We start from the raw sequence: 12949 nt of genomic DNA, 5'->3' as shown, positions 1-12949 counted from the left end.
AGTCTCTCGGTCCCAGCTTTGATGCACCTGTACTGACCTCGCCTTCTGGATGATAGCGGGGTGAACAGGCAGTGGTTCGGGTGGTTGATGTCCTTGATGATCTTTATGGCCTTCCTGTAACAACGGGTGGTGTAGGTGTCCTGGAGGGCAGGTAGTTTGCCCCCGGTGATGCGTTGTGCAGTCCTCACTACCCTCTGGAGAGCCTTACGGTTGAGGGCGGAGCAGTTGCCGTACCAGGCGGTGATACAGCCCGCCAGGATGCTCTCGATTGTGCATCTGTAGAAGTTTGTGAGTGCTTTTGGTGACAAGCCAATTTCTTCAGCCTCCTGAGGTTGAATAGGCGCTGCTGCGCCTTCTTCACGACGCTGTCAGTGTGAGTGGACCAATTCAGTTTGTCTGTGATGTGTATGCCGAGGAACTTAAAACTAGCTACCCTCTCCACTACTGTTCCATCGATGTGGATAGGGGGGTGTTCCCTCTGCTGTTTCCAGATGCATATCTTAATTTGATCCTCCTGTTGTTGCATGAATTTTACTGCAGAGCAAGAAATGCAACCATGAAGTGTATTTAACGTTTAAAAAGCCTTGTATAATTTGAATCTACATAACATGTCACATTTCCTGAGCGAATATTGTTGTGTTGTGAGAAACTGCTGCATCTGTTGTTACACAAGTGGGTAACATAACAAAAATATATTCTTTCCCATACCGGGAGTTGAACCCGGGCCAGCTGGGTGAAAACCAGGAATCCTAACCGCTAGACCATATGGGAAGACACATAGTTAATACACACATCACAGACAAATCTTTAGATGTTGACATCATGCCTGTTGGATTTAAAAGCTAAATATTTTGTTCTCAGAGATGTCGGGGAATGTCCAGATGAAATCCGTCTAAAATGTGTTTGAAGTGAGAACAGCCAGAAGCACTGAAAGGTTTACAGTATCATTCCCAGCTTGATTTCAGTCAATTAAATAAACTATTGAGGCAGCCAGGAGTCAAACCTTGAATGTTCTTCTCTGTAATTAGACACATTATCCATTGCGCCACTGGCACCACGTCTAAGTTGAAGTCAGGTCACAGCTAGACCAGTTTACACAGTCATAGCGTCTGTCAAAAACAAGGTTCCTTGGTTTTCTGTTTCAGATGCATATCTTAATTTGATCCTCCTGTTGTTGCATGAATTTTACTGCAGAGCAAGAAATGCAGCCATGAAGTGTATTCAACGTTTAAAAACCCTTGTATAATTTGAATCTACATAACATGTCACATTTCCTGTTGCTGAGGGAATATTGTTGTGTTGTGAGAAACTGCTGCATCTGTTGTTACACAAGTGGATACCCTACGAAAATATATTCTTTCCCATAACGGGAGTTGAACCCGGGGGTGAAAACCAGGAATCCTAACCGCTAGACCATATGGGAAGACACATACTGAAAAATACACATCACAGACAAATCTTTAAATGTTGACATTATGCCTGTTGGATTTAAAAGTGACATCTTTTTTTCTCAGAGATGTTGGGGAATGTCCAGATGATTTCGGTCAATTCAATAAAGTATTGAGCCAGTCAGGAGTTGAACCTAGAATCTTCTGATCCGTAGTCAGACACTTTATCCATTGCGCCACTGGCCACACATTTAAACTGAAGTCAGGTCACAGCTAGACCAGTGTACACAGTCATAGCGTCTGTCAATAACAAGGTTCCTTGGTTTTCTGTTTCAGATGCATATCTTCATTTGATCCTCCTGTTGTTGCATGAATTTTACTGCAGAGCAAGAAATGCAGCCATGAAGTGTATTCAACGTTTAAAAACTCTTGTATAATATGAATATACATGAAGTTTAACATTTCCTGTTGCTGAGGGAATACTGTTGTGTTGTGTGAAAGCACTGCATATTTTGTTACACAAGTGCTTACCTAACGACAAGATATTCTTTCCCATACCGGGAGTCGAACCCGGGCCACCAGAGTGAAAACCAGGAATCCTAACCGCTAGACCATATGGGAAGACACATACTTAAAATACACATCACAGACAAATCTTTAAATGTTGACATTATGCCTGTTGGATTCAAAAGCTACATCTTTTTTTCTCAGAGATGTTGGGGAATGTCCAGATGAAATCCGTCTAAAATGTGTTTGAAGTGAGAACAGCCAGAAGCACTGAAAGTTATACAGTATCATTCCCAGCTTGATTTCAGTCAATTAAATAATGTATTGACCCAGCCAGGAGACGAACATAGAATATTCTGATCCGTAGTCAGACACATTATGCATTGCGCCACTGGCCGCACGTCTAAGCTGAAGTCAGGTCACAGCTAGACCAGTGTATTCTTTCTCATACCGGGAATTGAAACCTGGCCACCTGGGTGAAAACCAGGAATCCTTACCGCTAGACCATATGGGAAGAAACATACTTAAAATACACATCACAGTCAAATCTTTAAATGTTGACATTATGCCTGTTTGATTTAAAAGCTACATCTTTTTTTTAATACAGTATCATTCCCTGCTTGATTTCAGTCAATTAAACAAAGTATTGAGACAGCCAGGAGTCGAATATAGAATCTTCTGATCCGTAGTCAGACACGTTATCCATTGCGCCAGTGGCCCCACGTCTGAGCTGAAGTCAGGTCACAGCTAGACCAGTGTACACAGTCATAGCGTTTCTCAACAACAAGGTTCCTTGGTTTTCTGTTTCAGATGCATATGTTAATTTGATCCTCCTGTTGTTGCATGAATTTTACTGCAGAGCAAGAAATGCAGCCATGAAGTGTATTCAACGTTTAAAAAGCTTTGTATAATTTGAATCTACATAACAAGTCACATTTCCTGTTGCTGAGGGAATATTGTTGTGTTGTGAGAAACTGCTGCATCTGTTGTTACACAAGTACGTACCTAACGACAATATATTATTTCTCATACCGGGAATTGAAACCTGGCCACCTGGGTGAAAACCAGGAATCCTTACCGCTAGACCATATGGGAAGAAACATACTTAAAATACACATCACAGTCAAATCTTTAAATGTTGACATTATGCCTGTTTGATTTAAAAGCTACATCTTTTTTTTAATAGAGTATCATTCCCTGCTTGATTTCAGTCAATTAAACAAAGTATTGAGACAGCCAGGAGTCGAACCTAGAATCTTCTGATCCATAGTCAGACACGTTATCCATTGCGCCAGTGGCACCACGTCTAAGCTGAAGTCAGGTCACAGCTAGACCAGTGTACACAGTCATAGCGTTTCTCAAAAACAAGGTTCCTTGGTTTTCTGTTTCAGATGCATATGTTAATTTGATCCTCCTGTTGTTGCATGAATTTTACTGCAGAGCAAGAAATGCAGCCATGAAGTGTATTCAACGTTTAAAAAACGTTATATAATATGAATCTACATAACATGTCACATTTCCTGTTGCTGAGTGAATATTGTTGTGTTGTGTGAAAGTACTGCATCTGTTGTTACACAAGTGCGTACCTAATGACAAGTTATTCTTTCCCATACCGGGAGTTGAACCCGGGCCACCTGGGTGAAAACCAGGAATCCTAACCGCTAGACCATATGGGAAGACACATACTTAAAATACACATCACAGACAAATCTTTAAATGTTGACATTATACCTGTTGGATTTAAAAGCAACATCTTTTTTTCTCAGAGATGTTGGGGAATGTCCAGATGAAATCCGTCTAAAATGTGTTTGAAGTGACAACAGCCAGAAGCACTGAAAAGTATACAGTATCATTCCCAGCTTGATTTCAGTCAATTAAATAAAGTACTGAGCCAGCCAGGAGTCAAACCTAGAATCTTCTTATCCGTAGTCAGACACGTTATCCATTGCGCCACTGGCCCCACATCTAAACTGTAGTCAGGTCACAGCTAGACCAGTGTACACAGTCATAGCGTCTGTCAACAAAAAGGTTCCTTGGTTTTCTGTTTCAGATGCATATGTTAATTTGATCCTCCTGTTGTTGCATGAATTTTACTGCAGAGCAAGAAATGCAGCCATGAAGTGTATTCAACGTTTAAAAAGCCTTGTATAATTTTAATCTACATAACAAGTCACATTTCCTGTTGCTGAGGGAATATTGTTGTGTTGTGAGAAACTGCTGCATCTGTTGTTACACAAGTGGGTACCTAAAGAAAATATGTTCTTTCCCATACCGGGAGTTGAACACGGCCACCTGGGTGAAAACCAGGAATCCTAACCGCTAGACCATATGGGAAGACATATACTTAAAATACACATCACAGACAAATCTTTAAATGTTGACATCATGCCTGTTGGATTCAAAAACTACATCTTTTTTTCTCAGAGATGTTGGGGAATGTCCAGATGAAATCTGTCTAAAATGTGTTTGAAGTGAGAACAGCCAGAAGCACTGAAAGGTATACAGTATCATTCCCAGCTTGATTTCAGTCAATTAAATAAAGTATTGAGCCAGCCAGGAGTCGAACCTAGAATCTTCTGATCCGTAGTCAGACACGTTATCCATTGCGCCACTGGCCCCACATCTAAGCTGAAGTCAGGTCACAGCTAGACCAGTGTACACAGTCATGGCGTCTGTCAACAACAAGGTTCCTTGGTTTTCTGTTTCAGATGCATATCTTAATTTGATCCTCCTGTTGTTGCATGAATTTTACTGCAGAGCAAGAAATGCAGCCATGAAGTGTATTCAACGTTTAAAAAGCTTTGTATATACATAATAATAATAATAATAATAATATATGCCATTTAGCAGAAGCTTTTATACATAACATGTCACATTTCCTGTTGCTGAGGGAATATTGTTGTGTTGTGTGAAACTGCTGCATCTGTTATAACACAAGTGGGTACCTAACGATAAGATGATCTTTACCATACCGGGAGTTGAACCCAGGCCACCTGTGTGAAAACCAGGAATCCTAACCGCTAGACCATATGGGAAGACACATACTTAAAATACACATCACAGACAAATCTTTAAATGTTGACATTATGCCTGTTGGATTTCAAAGCTACATCTTTTTTTCTCAGAGATGTTGGGGAATGTCCAGATGAAATCCGTCTAAAATGTGTTTTGAAGTGAGAACAGCCAGAAGCACTGAAAGGTATACAGTATCATTCCCAGCTTGATTTCAGTCAATTAAATAAAGTATTGAGCCAGCCAGGAGTCGAACCTAGAATCTTCTGATCCGTAGTCAGACACGTTATCCATTGCGCCACTGGCCCCACGTCTAAGCTGAAGTCAGGTCACAGCTAGAACAGTGTACACAGTCATGGCGTCTGTCAGCAAAAAGGTTCCTTGGTTTTCTGTTTCAGATGCATATGTTAATTTGATCCTCCTGTTGTTGCATGAATTTTACTGCAGAGCAAGAAATGCAGCCATGAAGTGTATTCAACGTTTAAAAAACATTATATAATATGAATCTACATAACATGTCACATTTCCTGTTGCTGAGTGAATATTGTTGTGTTGTGTGAAAGTACTGCATCTGTTGTTACACAAGTGCGTACCTAATGACAAGTTATTCTTTCCCATACCGGGAGTTGAACCCAGGCCACCTGGGTGAAAACCAGGAATCCTAACCGCTAGACCATATGGGAAGACATGTACATAAAATACACATCACAGACAAATCTTTAAATGTTGACATCATGCCTGTTGGATTCAAAAACTACATCTTTTTTTCTCAGAGATGTTGGGGAATGTCCAGATGAAATCTGTCTAAAATGTGTTTGAAGTGAGAACAGCCAGAAGCACTGAAAGGCATACAGTATCATTCCCAGCTTGATTTCAGTCAATTAAATAAAGTATTGAGCCAGCCAGGAGTCGAACCTAGAATCTTCTGATCCGTAGTCAGACACGTTATCCATTGCGCCACTGGCCCCACGTCTAAGCTGAAGTCAGGTCACAGCTAGAACAGTGTACACAGTCATGGCGTCTGTCAGCAAAAAGGTTCCTTGGTTTTCTGTTTCAGATGCATATGTTAATTTGATCCTCCTGTTGTTGCATGAATTTTACTGCAGAGCAAGAAATGCAGCCATGAAGTGTATTCAACGTTTAAAAAGCCTTGTATAATTTTAATCTACATAACAAGTCACATTTCCTGTTGCTGAGGGAATATTGTTGTGTTGTGAGAAACTGCTGCATCTGTTGTTACACAAGTGGGTACCTAAAGAAAATATATTCTTTCCCATAAAACCAGGAATCCTAACCGAGTTGAACCATCGCCTGTTGGATTCCAGAGATGTTGGGGAATGTCCAGATGAAATCTGTCTAAAATGTGTTTGAAGTGAGAACAGCCAGAAGCACTGAAAGGTATACAGTATCATTCCCAGCTTGATTTCAGTCAATTAAACAAAGTATTGAGCCAGCCAGGAGTCCAACCTAGAATCTTCTTATCCGTATTCAGACACGTTATCCATTGCAACACTGGCCCCACGTCTAAGCTGAAGTCAGGTCACAGCTAGACCAATGTACACAGTCATAGCGTCTGTCAAAAACAAGGTTCCTTGGTTTTCTGTTTCAGATGCATATCTTAATTTGATCCTCCTGTTGTTGCATGAATTTTACTGTAGAGCAAGAAATGCAGCCATGAAGTGTATTCAAAGTTTAAAAAGCCTTGTATAATTTGAATCTACATAACAAGTTTTCCTGTTGCTGAGAGAATATTGTTGTGTTGTGTGAAACTGCTGCATCTGTTGTTACACAAGTGGTACCTACACCAAAAGATATTCTTTCCCATACCGGGAGTTGAACCCGGGCACCTTGGGTGAAAAGCAGGAATCCTAACTGCTAGACCATATGGGAAGAAAGATACTTAAAATACACATCACAGACAAATCTTTAAATGTTGACATTATGCCTGTTGGATTTAAAAGCTACATCTTTTTTTCTCAGAGATGTTGGGGAATGTCCAGATGAAATCTGTGTAAAATGTGTTTGAAGTGAGAACAGCCAGAAGCACTGAAAGGTATACAGTATCATTCCCAGCTTGATTTAAGTCAATTAAATAAAGTATTGAGCCAGCCAGGAGTCGAACCTAGAATCTTCTGATCCGTAGTCAGACACGTTATCCATTGCGCCACTGGCCCCACGTCTAAGCTGAAGTCAGGTCACAGCTAGACAAGTGTACACAGTCATAGCGTCTCTCAACAACAAGGTTCCTTTTTTTTCTGTTTCAGATGCATATCTTAATTTGATCCTCCTGTTGTTGCATGAATTTTACTGCAGAGCAAGAAATGCAGCCATGAAGTGTATTCAACGTTTAAAAAAATTGTATAATTTGAATCTACATGACATGTCACATTTCATGTTGCTGAGGGAATATTGTTGTGTTGTGAGAAACTGCTGCATCTGTTGTTACACAAGTGGGTACCTAATGACAAGATATCCTTTCCCATACCGGGAGTTGAACCCGGGAGACCTGGGTGAAAACCAGGAATCCTAACCGCTAGACCATATGGGAAGACAAAATACTTAAAATACACATCACAGACAAATCTTTAAATGTTGACATTATGCCTGTTTGATTTAAAAGCTACATCTTTTTTAATACAGTATCATTCCCTGCTTGATTTCAGTCACTTAAACAAAGTATTGAGCCAGCCAGGAGTCGAACCTAGAATCTTCTGATCCGTAGTCAGACACGTTATCCATTCAAATCAAATCAAATCAAATTTTATTTGTCACATACACATGGTTAGCAGATGTTAATGCGAGTGTAGCGAAATGCTTGTGCTTCTAGTTCCGACAATGCAGTGATAACCAACAAGTAATCTAACTAACAATTCCAAAACTACTGTCTTATACACAGTGTAAGGGGATAAGGAACATGTACATAAGGATATATGAATGAGTGATGGTACAGAGCAGCATACAGTAGATGGTATCGAGTACAGTATATACATATGAGATGAGTGTGTAGACAAAGTAAACAAAGTGGCATAGTTAAAGTGGCTAGTGATACATGTGTTACATAAGGATGCAGTCGATGATGTAGAGTACAGTATATACATATGCATATGAGATGAATAATGTAGGGTAAGTAACATTATATAAGGTAGCATTGTTTAAAGTGGCTAGTGATATATTTACATCATTTCCCATCAATTCCCATTATTAAAATGGCTGGAGTTGGGTCAGTGTCAATGACAGTGTGTTGGCAGCAGCCACTCAATGTTAGTGGTGGCTGTTTAACAGTCTGATGGCCTTGAGATAGAAGCTGTTTTTCAGTCTCTCGGTCCCAGCTTTGATGCACCTGTACTGACCTCGCCTTCTGGATGATAGCGGGGTGAACAGGCATTGGTTCGGGTGGTTGATGTCCTTGATGATCTTTATGGCCTTCCTGTAACAACGGGTGGTGTAGGTGTCCTGGAGGGCAGGTAGTTTGCCCCCGGTGATGCGTTGTGCAGTCCTCACTACCCTCTGGAGAGCCTTACGGTTGAGGGCGGAGCAGTTGCCGTACCAGGCGGTGATACAGCCCGCCAGGATGCTCTCGATTGTGCATCTGTAGAAGTTTGTGAGTGCTTTTGGTGACAAGCCGAATTTCTTCAGCCTCCTGAGGTTGAATAGGCGCTGCTGCGCTTCTTCACGACGCTGTCAGTGTGAGTGGACCAATTCAGTTTGTCTGTGATGTGTATGCCGAGGAACTTAAAACTAGCTACCCTCTCCACTACTGTTCCATCGATGTGGATAGGGGGTGTTCCCTCTGCTGTTTCCTGAAGTCCACAATCATCTCCTTAGTTTTGTTGACGTTGAGTGTGAGGTTATTTTCCTGACACCACACTCCGAGGGCCCTCACCTCCTCCCTGTAGGCCGTCTCGTCGTTGTTGGTAATCAAGCCTACCACTGTTGTGTCGTCCGCAAACTTGATGATTGAGTTGGAGGCGTGCGTGGCCACGCAGTCGTGGGTGAACAGGGAGTACAGGAGAGGGCTCAGAACGCACCTTGTGGGGCCCCCGTGTTGAGGATCAGCGGGAAGGAGATGTTGTTGCCTACCCTCACTGGCACCACGTCTAAGCTGAAGTCAGGTCACAGCTAGACAAATGTACACAGTCAAAGCGTCTGTCAACAACAAGGTTCCTTGGTTTTCTGTTTCAGATGCATATCTTAATTTGATCCTCCTGTTGTTGCATGAATTTTACTGCAGAGCAAGAAATGCAACCATGAAGTGTATTTAACGTTTAAAAAGCCTTGTATAATTTGAATCTACATAACATGTCACATTTCCTGAGCGAATATTGTTGTGTTGTGAGAAACTGCTGCATCTGTTGTTACACAAGTGCGTACCTAACGACAAGATATTCTTTCCCATACCGGGAGTTGAACCCAGGCAACCTGGGTGAAAACCAGGAATCCTAACTGCTAGACCATATGGGAAGACACATACTTAAAATACACATCACAGACAAATCTTTAAATGTTGACATTATGCCTGTTGGATTTAAAAGCAACATCTTTTTTCTCAGAGAGGTTGGGGAATGTCCAGATGAAATCCATCTATAATGTGTTTGAAGTGAGAACAGCCAGAAGCACTGAAAGGTAAACAGTATCATTCCCAGCTTGATTTCAGTCAATTAAATAAATTATTGAGCCAGCCAGGAGTCGAACCTAGAATCTTCTGATCCGTAGTCAGACACGTTATCCATTGCGCCACTGGCCCCACGTCTAAGCTAAAGTCAGGTCACAGCTAGACCAGTGTACACAGTCATAGCATCTGTCAAAAACAAGGTTCCTTTGTTTTCTGTTTCAGATGCATATGTTAATTTGATCCTCCTGTTGTTGCATGAATTTTACTGCAGAGCAAGAAATGCAGCCATGAAGTGTATTCAACGTTTAAAAAATGTTATATAATATGAATCTACATAACATGTCACATTTCCTGTGGCTGAGTGAATATTGTTGTGTTTTGTGAAAGTACTGCATCTGTTGTTACACAAGTGCGTACCTAATGACAAGTTATTCTTTCCCATACCGGGAGTTGAACCCGGGCCACCTGGGTGAAAACCAGGGATCCTAATCGCTAGACCATATGGGAAGACACATACTTAAAATACACATCACAGACAAATCTTTAAATGTTGACATTATGCCTGTTGGATTTAAAAGCTACATCTTTTTTTCTCAGAGATGTTGGGGAATGTCCAGATGAAATCCGTGTAAAATGTGTTTGAAGTGAGAACAGCCAGAAGCACTGAAAGGTACACAGTATCATTCACAGCTTGATTTAAGTCAATTAAACAAAGTACTGAGCCAGCCAGGAGTCGAACCTAGAATCTTCTGATCTGTAGTCAGACACGTTATCCATTGTGCCACTGGCCCCACGTCTAAAACGAAGTCAGGTCACAGCTAGACCAGTGTACACAGTCTTGGCGTCTGTCAACAACAAGGTTCCTCGGTTTTCTGTTTCAGATGCATATCTTAATTTGATCCTCCTGTTGTTGCATGAATTTTACTGCAGAGCAAGAAATGCAGCCATGAAGTTTATTCAACGTTTAAAAAGCTTTGTATAATTTCAATATACATAACATGTCACATTTCCTGTTGCTGAGGGAATATTGTTGTGTTGTGTGAAACTGCTGCATCTGTTGTTACACAAGTGCGTACCTAATGACAAGTTATTCTTTCCCATACCGGGAGTTGAACCCGGGCCACCTGGGTGAAAACCAGGGATCCTAATCGCTAGACCATATGGGAAGACACATACTTAAAATACACATCACAGACAAATCTTTAAATGTTGACATTATGCCTGTTGGATTTAAAAGCTACATCTTTTTTCTCAGAGATGTTGGGGAATGTCCAGATGAAATCCGTGTAAAATGTGTTTGAAGTGAGAACAGCCAGAAGCACTGAAAGGTACACAGTATCATTCACAGCTTGATTTCAGTCAATTAAACAAAGTACTGAGCCAGCCAGGAGTCGAACCTAGAATCTTCTGATCTGTAGTCAGACACGTTATCCATTGTGCCACTGGCCCCACGTCTAAAACTGAAGTCAGGTCACAGCTAGACCAGTGTACACAGTCTTGGCGTCTGTCAACAACAAGGTTCCTCGGTTTTCTGTTTCAGATGCATATCTTAATTTGATCCTCCTGTTGTTGCATGAATTTTACTGCAGAGCAAGAAATGCAGCCATGAAGTTTATTCAACGTTTAAAAAGCTTTGTATAATTTCAATATACATAACATGTCACATTTCCTGTTGCTGAGGGAATATTGTTGTGTTGTGAAACTGCTGCATCTGTTGTTACACAAGTGGGTACCTAACGAAAATATATTCTTTCCCATACCAGGAGTTGAACCCGGGCCACCTGGGTGAAAACCAGGAATCCTAACCGCTAGACCATATGGGAAGAAACATACTTAAAATACACATCACAGACAAATCTTTAAATGTTGACATCATGCCTGTTGGATTTAAAAGCTACATCTTTTTTTCTCAGAGATGTTGGGGAATGTCCAGATGAAATCCGTCTAAAATGTGTTTAAAGTGAGAACAGCCAGAAGCACTGAAAGGTATACAGTATCATTCCCAGCTTGATTTCAGTCAATTAAATAAAGTATTGAGCCAGCCAGGAGTCGAACCTAGAATCTTCTGATCCGTAGTCAGACACGTTATCCATTGCGCCACTGGCCCCACGTCTAAGCTGAAGTCAGGTCACAGCTAGACCAGTGTACACAGTCATAGCGTCTGTCAACAACAAGGTTCCTTGGTTTTCTGTTTCAGATGCATATCTTAATTTGATCCTCCTGTTGTTGCATGAATTTTACTGCAGAGCAAGAAATGCAGCCATTAAGTGAATTCAACGTTTAAAAAGCCTTGTATAATTTGAATCTACATGACATGTCACATTTCCTGTTGCTGAGGGAATATTGTTTTGTGAAACTGCTGCATCTGTTGTTACACAAGTGCGTACCTAACTGTTATTATTTCTTATACCGGGAGTTGAACCTAGGCCACCTGGGTGAAAACCAGGAATCCTATTCAACGTTTAAAAAGCCTTGTATAATTTGAATCTACATAACTTGTCACATTTCTTTGCTGAGGGAATATTGTTGTGTTGTGAGAAACTGCTGCATCTGTTGTTACACAAGTGGGTACCTTACGAAAAGATATTCTTTCCCATACCACCTGGGTGAAAACCAGGAATCCTAACCGCTAGACCATATGGGAAGACAAAAACTTAAAATACACATCACAGACAAATCTTTAAATGTTGACATTATGCCTGTTGGATTTAAAAGCGACATATTTTTTTTCTCAGAGATGTTGGGGAATGTCCAGATGAAATCCGTCTAAAATGTGTTTGAAGTGACAACAGCCAGAAGCACTGAAAGGTATACAGTATCATTCCCAGCTTGATTTCAGTCAATTAAACAAAGTATTGAGCCAGCCAGGAGTCGAACCTAGAATCTTCTGATCCGTAGTCAGACACGTTATCCATTGCGCCACTGGCCCCACGTCTAAGCTGAAGTCAGGTCACAGCTAGACCAGTGTACACAGTCATAGTGTCTCAACAACAAGGTTCCTTTTTCTCTGTTTCAGATGCATATCTTAATTTGATCCTCCTGTTGTTGCATGAATTTTACTGCAGAGCAAGAAATGCAGCCATGAAGTGTATTCAACGTTTAAAAAGCCATGTATAATTTGAATCTACATAACAAGTCACATTTCCTGTTGCTGAGGGAATATTGTTGTGTTGTGAGAAACTGCTGCATCTGTTGTTACACAAGTGGGTACCTAACGAAAATATATTCTTTCCCATACCGGGAGTTGAAACCGGGACACCTGGGTGAAAACCAGGAATCCTAAACACTAGACCATATGGGAAGACACATACTTAAAATACACATCACAGACAAATCTTTAAATGTTGACATTATGCCTGTTTGATTTAAAAGCTACATCTTTTTTTAATACAGTATCATTCCCTGCTTGATTTCAGTCAATTAAACAAAG

General features: G+C 40.9%; 10 non-coding genes across 10 annotated transcripts; all 10 read right to left on the bottom strand.

The window, feature by feature from the left end:
• Positions 1-3499: 3499 nt before the first annotated feature.
• On the bottom strand, positions 3500-3571 carry trnae-uuc. The gene has a single exon. It is a non-coding gene; the product is annotated as a tRNA-Glu (tRNA).
• Positions 3572-4440: 869 nt separating this feature from the next.
• On the bottom strand, positions 4441-4513 carry trnar-acg. Its single transcript has one exon. It is a non-coding gene; the product is annotated as a tRNA-Arg (tRNA).
• A 629-nt stretch (positions 4514-5142) lies between these two features.
• trnar-acg lies at positions 5143-5215 on the bottom strand. The gene has a single exon. It is a non-coding gene; the product is annotated as a tRNA-Arg (tRNA).
• A 586-nt stretch (positions 5216-5801) lies between these two features.
• trnar-acg lies at positions 5802-5874 on the bottom strand. The gene has a single exon. It is a non-coding gene; the product is annotated as a tRNA-Arg (tRNA).
• Positions 5875-7008: 1134 nt separating this feature from the next.
• trnar-acg lies at positions 7009-7081 on the bottom strand. Its single transcript has one exon. It is a non-coding gene; the product is annotated as a tRNA-Arg (tRNA).
• A 2497-nt stretch (positions 7082-9578) lies between these two features.
• trnar-acg lies at positions 9579-9651 on the bottom strand. Its single transcript has one exon. It is a non-coding gene; the product is annotated as a tRNA-Arg (tRNA).
• Positions 9652-10237: 586 nt separating this feature from the next.
• Positions 10238-10310, bottom strand: trnac-aca. The gene has a single exon. It is a non-coding gene; the product is annotated as a tRNA-Cys (tRNA).
• Positions 10311-10895: 585 nt separating this feature from the next.
• Positions 10896-10968, bottom strand: trnac-aca. Its single transcript has one exon. It is a non-coding gene; the product is annotated as a tRNA-Cys (tRNA).
• Positions 10969-11553: 585 nt separating this feature from the next.
• Positions 11554-11626, bottom strand: trnar-acg. The gene has a single exon. It is a non-coding gene; the product is annotated as a tRNA-Arg (tRNA).
• A 749-nt stretch (positions 11627-12375) lies between these two features.
• On the bottom strand, positions 12376-12448 carry trnar-acg. Its single transcript has one exon. It is a non-coding gene; the product is annotated as a tRNA-Arg (tRNA).
• Between the last annotated feature and the right edge of the window lie 501 nt (positions 12449-12949).

Source organism: Oncorhynchus gorbuscha, unplaced genomic scaffold, assembly GCF_021184085.1.
Source record: "Oncorhynchus gorbuscha isolate QuinsamMale2020 ecotype Even-year unplaced genomic scaffold, OgorEven_v1.0 Un_scaffold_1128, whole genome shotgun sequence".
NCBI classification, from domain to species: domain Eukaryota; kingdom Metazoa; phylum Chordata; class Actinopteri; order Salmoniformes; family Salmonidae; genus Oncorhynchus; species Oncorhynchus gorbuscha.
The sequence above is the reverse complement of the archived record's forward strand: the minus strand, read 5'-3'. Positions and strand labels throughout refer to the sequence as shown.